This window comes from Saccopteryx leptura, chromosome 2, assembly GCF_036850995.1.
Source record: "Saccopteryx leptura isolate mSacLep1 chromosome 2, mSacLep1_pri_phased_curated, whole genome shotgun sequence".
Classification (NCBI taxonomy): domain Eukaryota; kingdom Metazoa; phylum Chordata; class Mammalia; order Chiroptera; family Emballonuridae; genus Saccopteryx; species Saccopteryx leptura.
This window is the reverse complement of record NC_089504.1, coordinates 34,755,924-34,774,106: the sequence shown is the minus strand read 5'-3', so window position 1 is coordinate 34,774,106 and position 18,183 is coordinate 34,755,924. Positions and strand designations below refer to the sequence as shown.

The 18,183-nt window shown below is 46.8% G+C and overlaps 1 pseudogene; it reads right to left on the bottom strand.

Moving 5' to 3' along the window:
* Window positions 1–4,173: 4,173 nt before the first annotated feature.
* On the bottom strand, window positions 4,174–6,082 carry LOC136394446 (medium-chain specific acyl-CoA dehydrogenase, mitochondrial pseudogene; annotated as a pseudogene).
* Window positions 6,083–18,183: the final 12,101 nt, after the last annotated feature.

Here is an 18,183-nt window from a genome sequence, read left to right as displayed (position 1 = left end):
CCTGGTGTCGGTAATGACTCAACATGAAGAAGAAGTTGCTGTGTGATCTGTGCTCTCTAGCAGACAAGTTGACAGGAAAAAATGTCCAATAGCACTAGGAATTAAAACAAAAGCACACTGAACAATAACAAAGCTTATGATATTTAAGTTAGCATGTGTTTTCTGAACAAAAAACACTCGATGCTGGTGATGAAGAGGTTTAAAACTGGTTCTAGAAAAAAAAAAAACTATACAAATATCTCAAAATAAAGGAAAGGTAAAGTGATTTTTTTCTTAAATAAAAAGAGAAAAGTAGTGAGACAGACTCCCATATGTGCCCTGACCAGGATCCACCCAGCAACCCCAGTCTGGGGCTGTGCTTTGCCCATCTGGAGCTGATGCTTGCAACCAAGCTATTTTTAGCACCTGAGGCAAAGGAGCCTTGAGGGAGCCATGGGGCCAATGCTCTCAAACCAATCAAGCTATGGCTGCAAGAGAGAGAGAGAGAGAGAGAGAGAGAGAGAGAAATGGGAGGCGGAAGGACAGAGAAGCAGATAGTCACTTCTCCTATATGCCCTGACTAGGAATCAAACCTGGGATGTCCACATGCCAGGTGGATACTCTACCACTGAGCCAGCCAGCCAGGGCCGAAAGTGAATTCTATTAAATAAAATATGACATTCTACATTCACTAATAGCAGAAAATTTGAAAACTATACAGGAATAGGGAAAATTGCTTATATTATAAGACACTAAATTGTATATACAGAGCACTGCCCACAACTGTATGCCTATGAAAGAGAGACTGGAAGGAATATCACTAGGTGTTCCGTCTTTATATCCCCTCCTTTCTTAGCATTTTACAGATAGAAAAATTGAGGCCAAGTATCTCTCCCTGCTGCTGAGAATCTGTCACTACAATTTCCATGTGGCCAGCAGGGGCAGTAAAGGGGCAGGGTGGAGGAGCCAGTGACTGTGTACCAGGAGGGTCAGGTCATAGAAGACATCTGGGGTAGAGTGAAGAGGACTGGTTCAACACATAGTTTGGCACACGCTTACTGAGCAATGGAGCCCGCTCAGTGACAGGCCCTGAGGGACAGAGGGCAGTCTGACCTGGCACCCACCGCCGCGGGGCACATGAGAGGGAGAGAAGGCCTCTGTCTGAAGTGAACACCGAAGGCTCCAAGGAGAAACTGTCATTTGGAGCTTGAAACAGGGCGAGGACATGTGTGTGGCTTGCTGGAGGCAGTCTGTGCTGGTTCATGAGAGCTGACTGCTAAATTTTTAGGAATCTTGCTTGCCAGTGCTTAGACATAGCCATTATTTAAAATAAATTCTATAAACTTATAGTTTTATAAATAATATTTTAAACAAAGGTAATACTCAAAATTCATTATATCTTAATAGTTTTACTTTATTTTACTATTATCTCTGCCCTGAGGTTGTTTACATGTGCTGTATCAGTGGTGGGAATTCTGCAGAATGGTGGGCTGCTATGCATCTCTTCCCAGGTCCGTGTTCAGCGACATCATGTTGGTAGCTGGAAACTGGCAATGGTGGGTGTACTTTCACCATGGAAACAGGCAAATGCTACAATTAGGACTTGGTATCATGCTTTGTTGATTGTCTAGAGTTTAGATGCTGGACTAAAAAGTGGTGGAGAAAATGTTAATAATGCAGATTAAGTTTAAAAGTTCGTCATGTCTTTAGTTTTATATAATAGTTTTATATATATATATATATATATATATATATATATATATATATATATATATATGATGAATAGCATCAAAATATGAGGAAATTCTTCTAGTATTTGAAAACTAATTTGATCCAGCAAAAAATTTCTTTGTCATTGATGAATGAGTGAGGTTCCATTATGTCTTCATTATGTCATTTTTGTCTAACTCTAACAGTATAAATGAAAATATCACTACTCAACATTCATGAAAGAACTTTACTCCATGACATGAGTGACTTCTTTGCTGAATCCTATAGTAACCAAGCATTTGTTCATAGTTTGATTTTGTGACACCATTGCTGGTGATGGAATTGTAAAATCTGATAGTGGATTTTACAAGGAACAGCAGCACTGAAGTTTATGGTGTATGGAATTTGCAATAAGGAGTCTTGCATATTATTATTATTTGTAAATTTTATGCCACACATTCTTTATATCAGGAAAACATATATTAAACTTACATACATAGATACATAAAAATGCATCATTTTTTAAGGAGAGCCTTGTTAAACATTCCAGCACAACACTGGTAAAGACTCAGAGACAGAGACAGGGCAGGAGTGAGTAGAGAAGGTGACAGGAGGGAATGTAGAATGAGTTCTGTATCAGAGTGACACTGTAGGAGATGAGGTGGCTGCTATTTCCAGAGGACCAGCATTCTCACTGCCCTAGGTCCCTCTGGCCCCAGTCCTTGGCCCAAACAGCATTTAGGAGGAAGGCAGAAGCCGTGGGTGGGGCTATTCCGACCTCCCAGTGAGAGAGCCCAACCACCCCAGGAGGAAATGCCTTAGGGCCATTGGAGAGAAGGGACCCTGTTCATTCAAACATCCCAGAAGTGAGACAGAACTGGGAGGGCCCAGAGATCTCCTTACATAATATCGGCTCTCTTGAGGTCAAAAAGGAGACAAGTTGAAGGTAGGGATGGGATGTCTGGTCAGGCTGAGCTGTCTCCAGGGGGCCCTGCACATCCATTCTGAGACCAAGGCTTCTGCCCTTCAGAGACACGCACAGCAGCCCATGACTGCATTGTTTTTCTGCCTGTTGCTGCTATTACTTTGAGTCCTAGTGAGAGGAAACTCCAAGAAGTTCATTACCCTTTGTTGTGTATACCCTTACTTTCCTTTTATCATAGTTTCCTCAACTACTTACTTTTCCTGTATAGTTTATTTTTCTTTTTTTTTTCTTTTTTTTATTTTTCTGAAGCTGGAAACGAGGAGAGACAGTCAGACAGACTCCCGCATGCGCCCAACCGGGATCCACCCGGCACGCCCACCAGGGGCGACGCTCTGCCCACCAGGGGGCGATGCTCTGCCCCTCCGGGGGGTCACTCCGCCGCGACCAGAGCCACTCTAGCGCCTGGGGCAGAGGCCAAGGAGCCATCCCCAGTGCCCGGGCCATCCTTGCTCCAATGGAGCCCCGGCTGCGGGAGGGGAAGAGAGAGACAGAGAGGAAGGAGGGGGTGGGGGTGGAGAAGCAAATGGGCGCCTCTCCCATGTGCCCTGGCCGGGAATCGAACCCGGGTCCCCCGCACGCCAGGCCGACGCTCTACCGCTGAGCCAACCGGCCAGGGCCTCCTGTATAGTTTAAACTCCACATTTATAGACAAATTTTCCAATCAACACCTGTTGTTCTTTTTGTTCTTAATGTTGTCTGTGTCTTTTTCTCCTTAATTATTCCTAAATCTGGATTATTTTATATGTTTTTTATTGAACTGACTTTTTGTTTCATTGATCATCTGTACTGTTTTTCCTCCCTTGCTTTGGTTGTTTCTATTTCAATAATTTCTCATTTTAACTTCATTAGTTTCTTTCTTCTACTTCCTCTGGGTTTATTTTATTCTTTTTCTAGCTTCTTAGATTGAAAATTTAGTGATCCCGCTCCTTACTTTTAAAGTTTTCTTTTTTAGTAGTGAGGACAGTTCAAGCTATTAATTTCCCTCTGAGTACTGCTTTGGCAGCATCTCACAGATCTGATATCCACTCATTCAACAAATATTTGTTAAGTATCTATTATGTACCAGGAACTAAGAAATGGTGCTCTCACTGTCATACAGTTCTAAACAGTGTGATTTCCATTTGGAGTTCCCTTTAACCCATGAGTTATTTACAAGTGTATTTCTATTTCCAGGTGTATGGATTTGGGAGGAGAAGCTAGCTTTCTATAATTGAATTCAAGTTGTTTTGCATTCTAGTCAGAGAATATGGTTTCCTTGATGGCATTTCGGAATTCATTGAGATTTCCACCGCTTGCTATTTTTTCTTTTCTTTTAATTTTTATTTAAGTTTCTCTTCAGAATGTATGCACATGAAATGCCATAGTGTACAAGAGACCAAGGGCTACCCAGATACCCATAAGATCATATCAAAATAAGGCAAATTTTTCCGGGATGATGCTCTAACCAACTGAGCTATCTGGTCAGGGCTAAGGTAAATTTTATTCATTTATTTTAAATAAGATTTTCGAGTAACCTGTTTTTGTATAATGGGAGAATATGAACATCAATTTTTTTACTATTACTGTACAAAACTGAAAACAAATCCACTCCAAATTGAAGGAAAACAAACTCCTCTAATAAAATATCACTGTCTATACAAAGTCACTGACAAGCTATTTGATGGTATCCAATTCCTACAATATTTTCTCAATGTGAATTTTACAACATCCTGAATACTTTGACAAACCCACTTTCTGTCATTGGAAAAATACTGAAATTCCAAGAAATTTGGTACTTTAATTTTAAGAGGTCAATATAACAAAACAAACATATTTTTCAAGGTTAATATAATTCAAGTACAATGATACTGAAGACAACACATAATTTTAATGAAACCAAATTTATTTGAGGAAAAGCAAGTCATAAAGTTAAACAAAGGTAAAACTACTATTAGAACCAGTGCATATTTAGTTAAGAATACTCATTGTAAGATTTTCACTAGGAAAAACCTTAAATCTCTTTTTTCTGTAGCTTAGTGAATTATGTTCTTTTTAGGCAACAATTAATCATGTTTCCACAGCGATCTTGTTCATTTTTATACTTGCCAATGTGTTCACGGGCTATAATAAGCCTTTGAATTTGTGCTGTACCTTCATAAATCTGGTAGATCTTGGCATCTCTCATTAGTTTTACTACAAGATATTCTGTATTGAATCCATTGCCTCCAAAAATCTGCACAGCATCAGTAGCTATCTGATTTGCAATATCTCCAGCAAAGGCCTTTGCAATAGACGCAGAATAGGTATTTCAACGACCAGAATCAACCTCCCAAGCTGCTCTCTTGTAGGCTAATCTAGCTAATTCAACCTTCATTGCCATTTCAGCCAGCAAAAATGATACTGCTTGGTGCTCTATAAGCAGCCTTCCAGAAGTTTTTCTCTCCAGGGCATACTTGGTAGCTTCATTCAAAGCTCTCCGTGCTAATCCCACAGCACCAGCTGCTACTGGAGGTCTAGTTCTATCAAAAGCTCCCATTGCAATTTTGAAACCAGCTCCTTACAATGAGTATTCTTAACTAAATTAAACTTAATTAAAACATTTTCTTTAGGCACTTTCACATCTTCAAAGACAATTCCTCTTGTAACTGAACACCGCTGGCCCATATTTAACTCCTTTCTTCCAATCTGTATGCCGGGGGTGTCTGCTTCCACAATAAATCCAGTAAAGGCTTTACTAGCAGAAGCCTTGGGATCTGGATCAGAACGAGCCAACAAAAAATACCAATTAGCTTTTCCTCCATTGGTTACCCACATTTTCTGACCATTAATAATATACTCACTTCCCTTCTTTTCTGCTTTGGTCTTTATACCAGCTACATCAGAGCCTGCTCCAGGTTCTGCTACACAGTAGGCACACCTCAGTGGCTCTTCAGTCACCCTCCCCAAATACTTCTTTTGTTGTTGATCATTTCCGGCAATAATAACAGGCATTTGCCCCAAAGAATTGGCTTCAATGGCAGTCTGAACTCCTGTACATCCATAAGCTAATTCTTCAGTAATTAAATAGGAATCAAAAGTTCCAAGCCCAAGGCCTCCACAACTTTCTGGAATGTGTGTATTCATTAAACCAAGTTCCCAGGCTCTTTTAATTAGGGGGACAGGGTACTCGCCAGTTTTATCATATTCTGCCGCAACCGGGATTATTTCTTCTCTGGCAAATTTACGAGCAGTAGCTTGAAATTCTTTCTGCTGTTCAGTGAACTCAAAATTAAATCCCAATCCTCGCTCATGTTGTAGGGCACTTTTGTATGTTGTGATCTCAAGTCAAAACGAGAAAGACCTCTCAGGACCCCGGAGCTCCGCCGGAACAACGCTGCCATGTTGACTCGCTGTCCTGCTGCTCCTTCCTTTGCTCACTAGGTAGAACCAGGGCGCAGACCGGGGGCTCAAGAGACCGGGGACGTGGGCTATTTTTTTCTTAACATTTTAAAAAAATTAAGTATAATACACACTCAGAAAAGTGAATGCATATTAAGTATATAGCTTGATGAATTTTCAAAAACTATATAGATACTTATGTCCCCATCCTACGGATCAACACACAGAACATTACCAGACCCCAGAAGACTTCTTGCTCCCTCCTAGTCAATACCCATTATGATTAGTTTTTCCATTTGTAAGTTTTTAAAACTCTTATAAAGGAATAAGTGTAATTTTTCTATGCTACTTGTAAAGCCAGGAGGCACGGCCAGGGCCACCATCAGAGCAGCCCGGCCCATGCAGATTCGCATTGGATTCAGACAGTCGGTAAAGAAACAACGGAGCCAAAAATTGATAGGCCGTTTTCTTTCATTCTAGTTTGCACCCGGCGGGCAAGTAAAAATATACACTCCAAAACCCACTCACATTCAGGGCTCACAAAGCCACTGACTTATCCGAGTTTCCTAGAATCAAAGCTTTCTAGCTCACCAGCCTTATTCTCCTCAGTTCCCCATCTCCTTCCTTATCCCAGATACAAACTGCACAAACTGGCTTCTCACTCAGCACTCCGCCATCTTGGCTGCTTCTCCTGGCCTCCTCCACGTGGCCTCCTTCTGCTCTCTGCTCTGCTCTCTCCTCTAATTTCAGGAACCAAGAGGGCAAGCTCCAGTTCTGCCCCCATTTTATAGTGTAGATTCAAAACCTTTAATCCAATATACAAAATAGGGAAGTCTCTAATACAAAGTCACTTCTCTGAGGCATGATTGGATTGTACCACCCCACATCAAAAAGGGTGGGAAAGGCTTAATCCCAAAACCAAGCCCCAGGCTACAACAATCCTGCCTGCCCACAGCCTGCCCCCAACACACATTAATATCACCTGGGCAACGGCCTCCACGTGGGCAGCGTCCTCTTTTACAAAGTGAGCATAACATTTTATCTGCCCAACACTACTGTAAATCTTATTTGGGTCATGTAGGCTATAAGAGTATCTTTCCTGTATGACTAAGTCAAATAAATTTGGGGCTTTAACTCCAGTAGCATTGCCCCTCCCATTAGCTCTCCTGGCCCCATTATGTTCCAACTTAGAAAAATCCTAGACCCCAGATCTCTGTGTCCCAACCCCATCACCCTGGTTCCTCCAGGAGCAGGACCCTGCTATCTGCAGTTTAGTAAGTATCCTCAAGTGCTTCTGCTGCTCATCCAGGTATGGAAACCTTCCTGGATTCCTTGTTTCCAGAGGCTATGGGCCAGTGAGGTTAATTATCACCATTTCAGGCAGCCCAAGTCCTTCTCTGTCCCCTTCTGAGGACCGCAGTTACAATTGCGTTCTTCCCCTACCCCATTCCCTCTTTGCATTTGCTCCTAAAAGCCCAAGTAAAGAATGTGATGATTTATCAGAACTACCAATAAATTTGGGTAGATCTAGTCCCTTTCCTCATCACACCTACGGGAAAACTGAGGTCAAGGGGATGACCTCACAAGAAGGCAGTCAGGGAAGAGCCCTGTCCTCCCTAGCTCTGCAATAAGAAAGCTCTGCAGAGGAAAGTCCTTAATCCCAAGTCTCCTGAGAGGATTAGTGTTCGGGAAGAAGCCTGTGTTTTCAGAGAACTTTGGAATCAGAGATACCTGAGGTCAAATCCCCGCTTCTTTCCTTGAAGCAAATAAATGTAGGTTTCTGAACCTCGGGTTCCAACCGTGAAAGTAGGATTAGAGAGATGTTAGGATTAAAGCTAACATACAAGAAGTACCTGGCACATGGTATATGCTGAGTAAATGAATATGATTGTCATTAGGGGAATCTAGGTCACCAAGGAAGTCCTGTCACACAGCCTGGAATACAGGCTGGTGGCAGAGGTGGAGTGAGGAAGGAACGCTGGCTTTGCTTTCCCTACTGTCTTTAGGTCCTTCCTTCCTCTTGTGACCTGCATGCCTGAACTCCAAGTTCACCTTGGAGCTGTTCCATTGGACACACATTTCCTGAGCAGTAACCGTGGGCTGGGTCCTAGGAGGATTCCTGCCCTCCAGGAGCACCCAGCGTGGTTGACAGCCGGCGTGTGTATGGAGAGCGGCAGTACAGAGGGCGAAGTGAGAGTTCCGGTGAGGATGGCAGTCGGAGGTGGCCTGAGGGGCCGAGGCGGGCACGGGCGGGGAAACACACAGGGTCACTGCAAGCCTGGAAGTTTACAGAGGGGCCAGCGGAGGGGCAGGGACTGGGGCAAACACTCCCAGTAGCCCTCATCTCACCTGCCTCGCCATCTATTTTAGAGTATATCTTTCAGGGAAAGTTGGAGTGATACAGCATCACAAAGAGCCCAGCGCACATGCAAGAGCTTTGTATGAACTTGTAGGCACGAAGCAAATCAAATGTGTCAAACAAACTGAGAATCATGAAGTCTTTTGTATGCCCATCTACGCTAATATTTCACAAGGGAGGACACCTCCCACCCCCAGAGAAGTCCATGTGAATTTGTGTTAAGAAGTGGTTTTTACAAAGCATTTTGGTTTCAAAATCACATCCATGTGGACATCAGATGCAAGAGCGATAGCTCACTGGAGACAGTATTGGGCTCTTTCAGGGCTAAGGCTTGAGCTTGGTGTGTGGGCCTGGGGAGTCAGGATACCTGTGTTCTAGCGATCCGTGCCTGACTTGCTCTGTGATCTGGGCAACGCCTGTCCCTCTCAGGACCTCAGCATCCCTGTCTGTGAAATGAAAACATTAGGCTAATGGCCTCCCAGGCCTCCAGATCCAGGGTTCTTGAATCCTGCCAACATTTTTTTGGATACTTGTAACAGCCCTGGAAGGTAGATAACATTGTGCCCATTTTACAGATGGAAAGTCATAGCTCGAAAGAGTAAAGAGTCAGAAGTCACCAAAGAGTCAGAGGCTAAGCCAGACTAAGACTCGGAGCCCCATGCCTCTCCTGAGTATAACTCCTAGAAAGCTGTGCGTGTACACGTGCGTGTACATACATGTGTGTGCACCAGGGCTCATGTTTCCACATGTGCCCCAGAGCTGCCCTGCCGTTGTTCCTGGATGTTGCATGTGCAGACTTGTTGGCCAGGCCTGCCTGTTCCAGGCAGATCCACCCTGTGAGAGGGGGGAGAAAAGGGGCGGAGGGAGAAAGCTACACCTACATTTTTGCGCTGCCCACTGATTTCAGCGGCTGTGTACTTAGCTCAGTCTGAGTGACGCCATACAGGGGCAGTGGACCGGAACGCTGCCCTCCAAGCATCACCACTGACAAGCTCATCTCACAGCAGGGATTCAGGCCCACAGGAGCATTCACGGCCCTTCTTGCACGTGCACACAGAGACATACACACATACAGAAATGCACGCTCACGAACGTCCTTAGCAAGTGTTTTCCCCTCTCTGGTCCCAGTTTTCTCTTCAGGAAAATGGAAGGCAACTCTTTGTCTTGCCAGAGGATCCTCTGAGTTCCGAGACACTGATGTTGCCTTTGCAAACTGAAAAGCACTGGGAAGGCCCTGCTGAGATACTGCTTATCCGGCCTGCCCACACAAATGTCAGAGAACAGGCCTCTTTCCTTTTCTTCACAGAATAAAATAAGCCACGTGAGCTGCCTTTAAATGAGATTAATTCCCTCTAGTTTTATCCTAATATAAAGTTGGTGATTGTAACCTCAGAATCACACTGGTGTGCTCCCCCCATCATAGCTGGGATGGTCTGATGCAGAAGACACCAATTCAAAAAGATGGCGCTGTATGGAGGCGGCTAATGGAATGGACTCAGGAACCAGGCTCAAGTCCTGGGTCTACCCCTTGATAACTGAGTATGTTGCCTGGGATGTGCTGTTTGTTTTGTGCCTTGGGTTCCCCATCCTTTGGGTGGGGTGACTATAGTACTTATTCTACTGTGTACTGATGAGTATCTGCACATACAAAACTCCTCGATAAGAGTGGTTAATTTTTTTTCTTGGAAGCAGGGTAGATGATGATGGACATATTCAAGGTCACTCAGCAATTCATTGCCAGTGCCAAGGCTAACCTGAGGCCTCCCATGCTCCCTTCCCCCAGTCCATATGGCTCTGTTGTTGGAGGGAAGGGCATTACTCTACCCCAACTCCTGCCCACGGCCTTGTCTGGGAGGTTGTAATGAGAGAAACTAGGCTGTAGCCAGTTAAAGAAAAAGGAGGGCGCTTGGCACCGCTCTACCTGCACTGGCACCCGCTTCCCTGTCACTGTGCCTGGACACAGGCGCCCAGGGGCTGCAGGAACCCACGGATTTATCAGGCAGGGAATAAACTAAATGAAAAATCAGGCTCCAATGCCTGCTCTTCCCTGACAAGCAGGGTGACCCAGCCCAGTCACTTTAGCTCTCTGAAGCTTTGGAGACAACACTGGCTGCAGTTCTTGAAGCCAGGGTTTGATACGATCAGAAATGTCTCACATTCCAAAGGATGTCAGCAAAAAGCATCCGTTGGCTTGGTGAAGGTATGAGGAGAGATCAAACATGGAGACTGACTCTAACCTACCAAGCTGCTAAGAGCCATCAGAGGAGCTTATTGTGGAAATATTACATAGGGGAGCAATTTTATTTGCAATTCAAATACGCACAAGAAGCCACGACGCAGAAGTCCAGGCAGCTGTGTCTGTTCTGCAGGCAGCCGCTCCGAGGGTGAGACTGGAGACGCGTCACTGTGGTGCAGAGGGGACGGAGCACTTGGGCCTTGGTGTTAGGCCGCCCTGGGCTTGAACCCGTGCTGAGCCACTTCCCACAGCAAAGTGACCTTAGGAAAGCCCCTCAACTCTCTCAGCAGGGTCATGTACTGTGCTGCCGGGGAAAGCGCCGGGCCCATAACTCAATAAATGGAAGATCTCGGTCTTATTTAGGACCCTTTTGGTTTGGGATGACAGAAATAAAACTCATGCTACCTCAAGAAAGCATTGTATTGTTCTAAGAAACCAAGAAGAACAGGGTGAAGCTGGCCTCAGGGAAGTCTAGGACCCAGATCTCAGACACCGAGACACTCTCCTCTCAGCTTCTCATCTCTAGTGGCTGGCTTCATCTCCCCCCACCCCCACCCCCCGACACAGATTGGTTTCTCCACCAACTAAAAATATCCCAAGAAAGGATTCTCATTGGCCTGGCTTGGGTCCCACGCTAGTTACTGGACCAGTAGCCAGGAGGACAGAGTCCTCTGATTGGCTCAGCCTGGGTCATGTGCCTAGGGCATCAAGGAATGCCTTCCTAGAAGTAACAGAGGAAGGGAATGCTGCTCAGCTTTCTTCTCAGAGTGCAAGCCCAGGGGTGAAGTAGGGGAACAGTTCTCTACCCTCGGTGCTGGGGATGCCATGAAGCCCCTTCTTACAAGTGCTACCTCCCCTGTGTGTGCTTTTGGTACCATGTTTACCCTAAAACCTACTCTTTGTAGAAACAGCTCTACTTAATACAGCTTAATGCTGCCTAAATCCACCATCTTCAGCTGCTGTTTGCAGAGCTTACAAAGCAGCGCTCACGGCAGAGGAAGCCCAGGCACAGTGCGGTCTCACTGCAGGGCCCCGAGTAGCTCTTTTCCCACACCAGCCCATCGTCATCAGCGGCGGCAGGACCCCGGTCTTCGTTTCCCCGACTGACCCTGGGCTGCAGGTCTCAAGGAGATCGAAGCGTGTTGTACTTAAAGCAAAGAATGATAATGCTGGAAGGGACCGCGGAACCACCCGGCCCATTTCACAGGTGGGGAGACTGAGCCACAAGAGGGCAAGGGGCCTGTTTACACAAGGACACAGAGCTTCTTCTGGAACTCTACCTTCTTAATTGAATGCCGTCAGCCTGTGGTCATCAACAGATATTAGGAGAAGGAGTGAACTGACATTTGAATCCAGACTTCTAGATTCTCAGAGGATGATGACGATGATGACAATGACGATGATGATGCTTAATTCCCATATTATTTCTGTGTCATTCTGTTTCCTCTTGAACCTAAAAATCTTAATGTCTAGATCTAAAGTCATTTCCCACCCTAAGAGGATGGATCCTTGGCCAGGACGGGTAGGGGCATGTGTAGGCGCTGAGATGACCAAAATGTGCACGATTGTCCCAGAAGTGAAGGAGAGCTGGCATGTCGTATCGGAGCAGGCAGATGAGGATGAACAGGTCAAGGAGAAGTGACTATCTACTCACCAACTTTGTACAGTGTGTGTGACCAGCAGGGCAAGGAATCCATCTCCATCTGCTGGGTGAGGAAACTGAAACTCCAAGGAATCTGCCCAGCCTTCCTCACCTCCCTACCCCACACCCCAGTGCACTGTGGAGGAGCTCTGACTCTTTCTCAGGGGTAGGGTTTTAGTCTGGCTCACTGACCCCCTGTGGTAGATACTTCAGGGCCCTGCCCATATGCCCTCAGCACCTGCCACTCTGCCCCACCTCCCTGCCCGTCAGTCCTTGCCAGCACAGACCAGACATGTTGGGAAATTAACAGCCCCCCCCCCTGAAAGCAGTCCTCAATCCGTGGTTAACACAAGTTGGGGGGTACACACTCTAGCTGCCTCGCCCTCAGGTGGGATGATAGCCAGGCTGAGCACACAACCTTAGTATTTCCCAGAGCCCCAGCGCAGTCAAGCTCCAGCTGCCCACAGCGGCACTCGCTTGATAATGTGCCTTCCGTTCTTTCCCTTCCCTGCTTGACCATCATGCTCCCTGACAGCATTTCCTGGGATCCCTTCCCAGATAAACTAAGTGCACGTGTATCTTTGTCTTATAATCCGCTTCTAGGGCTGTGGTTTCCAACCTCTTTCATCTCATGGCACACATTAACTAATTGCTAAAATTCTGCAGCACACCAAAAAATACATTTTTTTTTTCTGATCTGACCAAAAAAAAAGTAGGTGTAATTTTGACTCATTCACATCAGACAGCTATTGTTGTGTTGGCTGTGGTCATTTTTTTATTTAACAATGAAAGGAAAAAGACTTCGGCGCCCTGACTAAACAGTCAGGCACTGCATGTTCTAGAAGTTCTTACGGCACCTCAGCGTGCCTCTTGTGGTACAGCGGCTGAACATCGCTGTTCTAGGGTAACCCAAACTAAGATAATCACCTTCCTTAAAAAAAAAAAAAGAGGTGGATCAATTGGCTAAGAAACAACAAATGCAGCCTATTAGAAGTAAATCTAAGTCGGGTCTACAATGCCACAATGCCTCCTCACTACCTGCCTGCCCCTTTCCTGGCCCTGCCCTCACCAGTCTTGCAAGTTTCTCCACCGCCCATTAAGGAGGTCATTACCTATGAGGGTGTCACAGGTCATGCTACTGAGAACCAGCACCATGCAGGGCTGACTCCATCCCTGAGCCCTGGGTGACAGTTTCCCATGGCTCTGACAAGGTGCCAGGAATGAGTTGGCACATGCCCTGCCTTCTCAGGCAGGCGGTTGGTCTGGGTCTGTAGCACGCATGAGTCGAGCCTCATGTCACACCATTGCTACATTGACACCCCTCTACAAGATGAACTATGCCTTGGCCTGAGAACCAGAGTCATGGAGTCATGGAGTCATGGAGGGCTAGAGCAGGAGAGACCCACACGGACTGGGGTACCTTGTCTAACCTCCTCGTTGTAGCAGGGAGGGGTGAGACTTGGGGTCTTGTCCAAGGTCATACAAAGCATCAAGAGTGGAATAGGCGTGAACCCAGGCTTTCTTCTTGTATTCCCAGGTTTATGTATTCGGATGGAAAGAGGAGAGGGGCACAGGAGCCCAGCATTTACGGTCAGGTCGACCTTGGCTTGAAACCTGGTTTTGCTGAATATTGGCTGTGTGACTCGAAGCAGGTTACTCAGTTCCATGTGCCTCAGTTTCCATGGTTGTAAAGTCAAGGACTTGTAGCCCATCCAACAGGAGGCTTAGCAGAGATAATTGGGTCAAAGGCACCTAGAAATATGAGAAGCTCAAGAAACATTGGGTGACTCTGAGTCAATGGGCAATCGCTCCCATTTTACAGACCTCCACGTGGGTTAAATCCCACAGAGGTTAAGTAGAAATCCTTATCGTCTTCGTAACCACTTCGAGAAAGTTTTGGGCACGGTCTAGTGCAGAGTGCTGCTTCTGTGTGAGGAAAGATGCCACGTGAAAAAGAACTGCACTGCCACGTATGTTCGGAGAGGGCTGCTGACCCCCGATTGTACTGCAGGACGTCCCACAGCCTCCGTCTCTTGATGCGCTTCGTGCGTGTGCAGCATTGCCCAGCCTATCTGGCCACAGGACTCTTGTCAGGAGCATTCAGTGTCTCCCAATAGTTAGGGGTGCTCCAGGAAACAGTTTGGGAAACAGTAGCTGTTCACTGGAAAGGCCACTTGACTGATGTCAGGAACCTTTGGTTCTGTTATTCTATGCCTTCCACTTACTTGTGTGAACCTGGACATCTCTCTGACCAATATGGGCCTCAGTGTCCCCATCTGTACAATGAGAGGGGGAATGGAGTCCCTGAGAGTGCTTCCAGTTCCAGTGTGCTGGGATCTTGAAGCTCTTCTCCCCCATTAGCTCCCTGCTTATAATCCTAGCACACCCAACACTGGCCAAAGACAGTGCTCAGAGAAGGGCAGAGGGACCCAAGAGGGTGCTGGTCTCGCGTCTTGTCCTGGAAAGGCAGGTGGATCTGTGCAGGGCAGGGCCACACCAGCCTCCTGCCTGGAGAGGAGACGGGGCTGCTCTTCTCTCCTCCCTTGTCCTCTATCCCCTGCCAGGACAGGCAGCTGCTGGGGAGGTTAAGAGTGGGCCCAGCACCCATTCAAGCCATTCAGCAAGACGGGAAGCCAAGAGTGCTCCTGCCCGTTCCCCGCTGCTGGGCAGGTCTGCAGGATTTACCAGCATTGTGCTGGGGACTCCCATAAAAGGAGGCCCAGCCAGACAGGAAGGCTGTGTCCCCATGGGAATCCACCTCCTGGGTGACGGTGGCTGGGGCAGGCTGCGGGGCTGCACAGCTCATGCACCATCTGCCCACTCAAGGGGCCACCTCTGTGATGCCCCAGCTGCCCTTTACCTGCACTGTGGGTGGCTTGGGGCTCCCAGGGACATGATGGTGCCATCCCTTACAGTGCCATCCGCAAATGAAGATTCAGCCTGCGTGCATGAGTCTTCTCTCAGGACAATGCCGAGATCTGCACAAAAGACAAGCAGGCAGGCAGGCGGCGGGCAGGCAGGTGAGGACAAGTTCATCTCCATAAAAGGCCTCTGGGGAACGGGCATGTTCATTTTCTCTCCTTTCTTACAGCCACCATCCTTAATCTGTACAAGCTGGATCTGGCTCTGAAGGCAACTCCAAGACAGAGATGCCCTAGCCACTTCCCAAGAACCGACGGGCCAGATCTGACAGGACAGCCGGGCTTGGCAGCAGGTTGGTCCCAGTCAGCCGCTTGAGACCTGGGCATCCCTGGGGGCTCCCGTGGAGAGGATCTGTGCTCCAGGCGGTGTGGCGCTTTGAACTTCGCTCATTCCTAATGTCAGCCCTACCTGTGCTATTACGATTTGTTTTTATCAATTTACTTTTTAAATCGGAATAACTTCTTTAGCCCTTTGCTAAGCAATAGTACCTGTGAAATCATGAGTTTTACATGCTAGTGGTTCCTAATACAATTAAACTAACTTCCCAACCATAAAATAAATGGTTTGTCCCTAGACTACCTAAAATTGGCTTGGAAATCATTGGTGGTAAGTGAAGCAGAGAGAATGGGCTTAGTCTCTAAGCCCCTTTCAATGCTTGGGAGCTGGGTGTATATGATACCGGGAATCCTCTATGCTACTGATCCCAAAATTCAACACAGTCACCTAAGCCAGACACTCAAGAGTCGTCCCAGACTCTTCCTCTTCCTTTCTCCCCTGATGCAGTCACTGGGCAGTCCTGCCTCCAGAACACCTGTCCCATCTGCCCCTCCGCTCCCAGTGGTCCAGGTTGTCATCATCTCCCACCCACCTCCCTGCAGTGTCCTGCTCCCTGGTCTGCCTGTCGCCTCCCGACTGCCTCTGACACACTCTCCACTCTGCAACCAGTGTACTCTTTGCCATGGGCACCTAAACCGCCTGGACCATGGGAACTGTTCCATTAATGAGAGCTATGATGTTAAGGACACAAATGTGATCCTGTCTCTTTACTGCTTGAAAGGTTTCCATGGCTTTCTCACAGACCTCAGGATAAAGGAAATTTCTTAACCAGAGGTGTTTTCCATCACTCCCCAACTCTACTCCCGTACTCCAGTGCGGCCAGGACACTCAGGTGGCCAATGTGCCCTGCTGCTCCAGGCTCTGTGCCTTTGCTGAGTCTGTCTCCTCTTCCAGGAATGTTCCCTGTTCCCAGGCCACCATCTCATCCTCAATGTCTAGTCAATTTAGGATCTGACTAAATTGCTTCATCCTCTCTGTGTTAGTTAGCTTCTGCTGCATAACAAACCATCCCAAAATAGTAGCTTAAAACAAAAATAGGTGTTAATTATTTATCACAAGTCTGTGGACTGGGTGGATGATTCTTCTAGTCTGGGTCGCTCAGTTAGGGCTGGGTGGTCTGGGGTGGCCTCATTCACAGGTGCAGGGCTTCAGCCGAGATATCTATAGTCTTTCTTGATATGATTTTATCCTCTAGGAGGTTAGCCAGAACTTGTTTCATGGTGGACTCAGGTTCCCAGAAGCAAGAGAAAGGGCAAGCCTTCATGTGCGAGTGCTTATGAAGCCTCTGCAGGCATCACATTTGCAAATGTCCACTGGCCAAAGCAAGTCACATGACCAAGCCGGGATTCAGGGAGTAGAAATGAGAAGAGCAGCAAAGTCACATTGCAAAGGGAGTTCACATTAGTATGGGAGGTAACTCTGGCTCTTTTGCAAAGTCTGTTTTGTACGACAAGTTGCCCTAAAGCTTAGTGGCTTAAAACAACATTTGTTACCTGTAAAGCCAGTAGCCAGGGCCACCATCACAGCAGCCTGGCCCATGCAGGTTCGCATTGGATTCGGACAGTTGGTAAAGAAACAATGGAGCCAAAAACTGATGAGCCATAATTTTTAATCCTAGCTTGCACCCGGCGGGCAAGTAAAAACACACACTGGGCTCCAAAATCCACTCACATTCAGTGCTCACAAAGCTACTGACTTATCCGAGTTTCCTAGAATCAAAGGTTTCTAGCTCACCAGACTTATTCACCTCTGTTCCCCATCTCCTTCCTTCTCCCTGCACAAACTGGCTTCTCACTCAACACTCCGCCATCTTGGCTGCTTCTCCAGGCCTCTTCCACATGGCCTTTCTCTGCTCTCTGCTCTCTAATGCTAATCTCAGGAATCAAGAGAGCAAGCTCCTGTTCTGCCCCCATTTTATAGTGTAGATTCAAAACCTTTAATCCAATATACAAAATAGGGAAGTCTCTAATACAAAGTCACTTATCAGAGACATGATGGGATTGCACCACCCCACATCAAAAAGAGTGGGAAAGGCTTAATCCCAAAACCAAGCCCCAGGCTACAAAGATTCTGCCTGCCCACAGCCTGCCCCCAACACACATTAATATCACCTGGGTGACGGCCTCCACGTGGGCAGTGCCATCTTTAACAAAGTGAGCATAATACATTTTATCTGCCCAACGTTACCTCAGTTTCTGGAGGTCAGAAACCTGAGGGTGATTGAGCTGAGGGCTCTAGCTCAGAGTCTCATATAAGATTGCAATCAAAGTATTGGGGCCAGACAAGCCTCTTCCAAATTCATTCACTGCTGGCTGTCAGCTGGAGACCTCAGTTCCTTGCCACGTGGTCCCCAAAGTGAATGATTAGAGAGAGAGCAAGGAGTAGCTATAGCGTCTTTTATGACCTAGTCTTTGAAGTCACACGCACAGTCACTTCTGCTTTATTCTTTTCATTAGAAGTAAGGTACTAGGTTCAGTCAATACTCAAGCCTGACCAGGCGGTGGCGCAGTGAATAGAGCATCGGACTGGGATGTGGAGGACCCAGGTTGAAGACCCCGAGGTCGTCAGCTTGAGTGCAGGCTCATCTGGTCTGAGCAAAGCTCACCAGCTTGGACCCAAGGTTGCTAGCTCAAGCAAGGGGTTACTCAGTCTGCTGA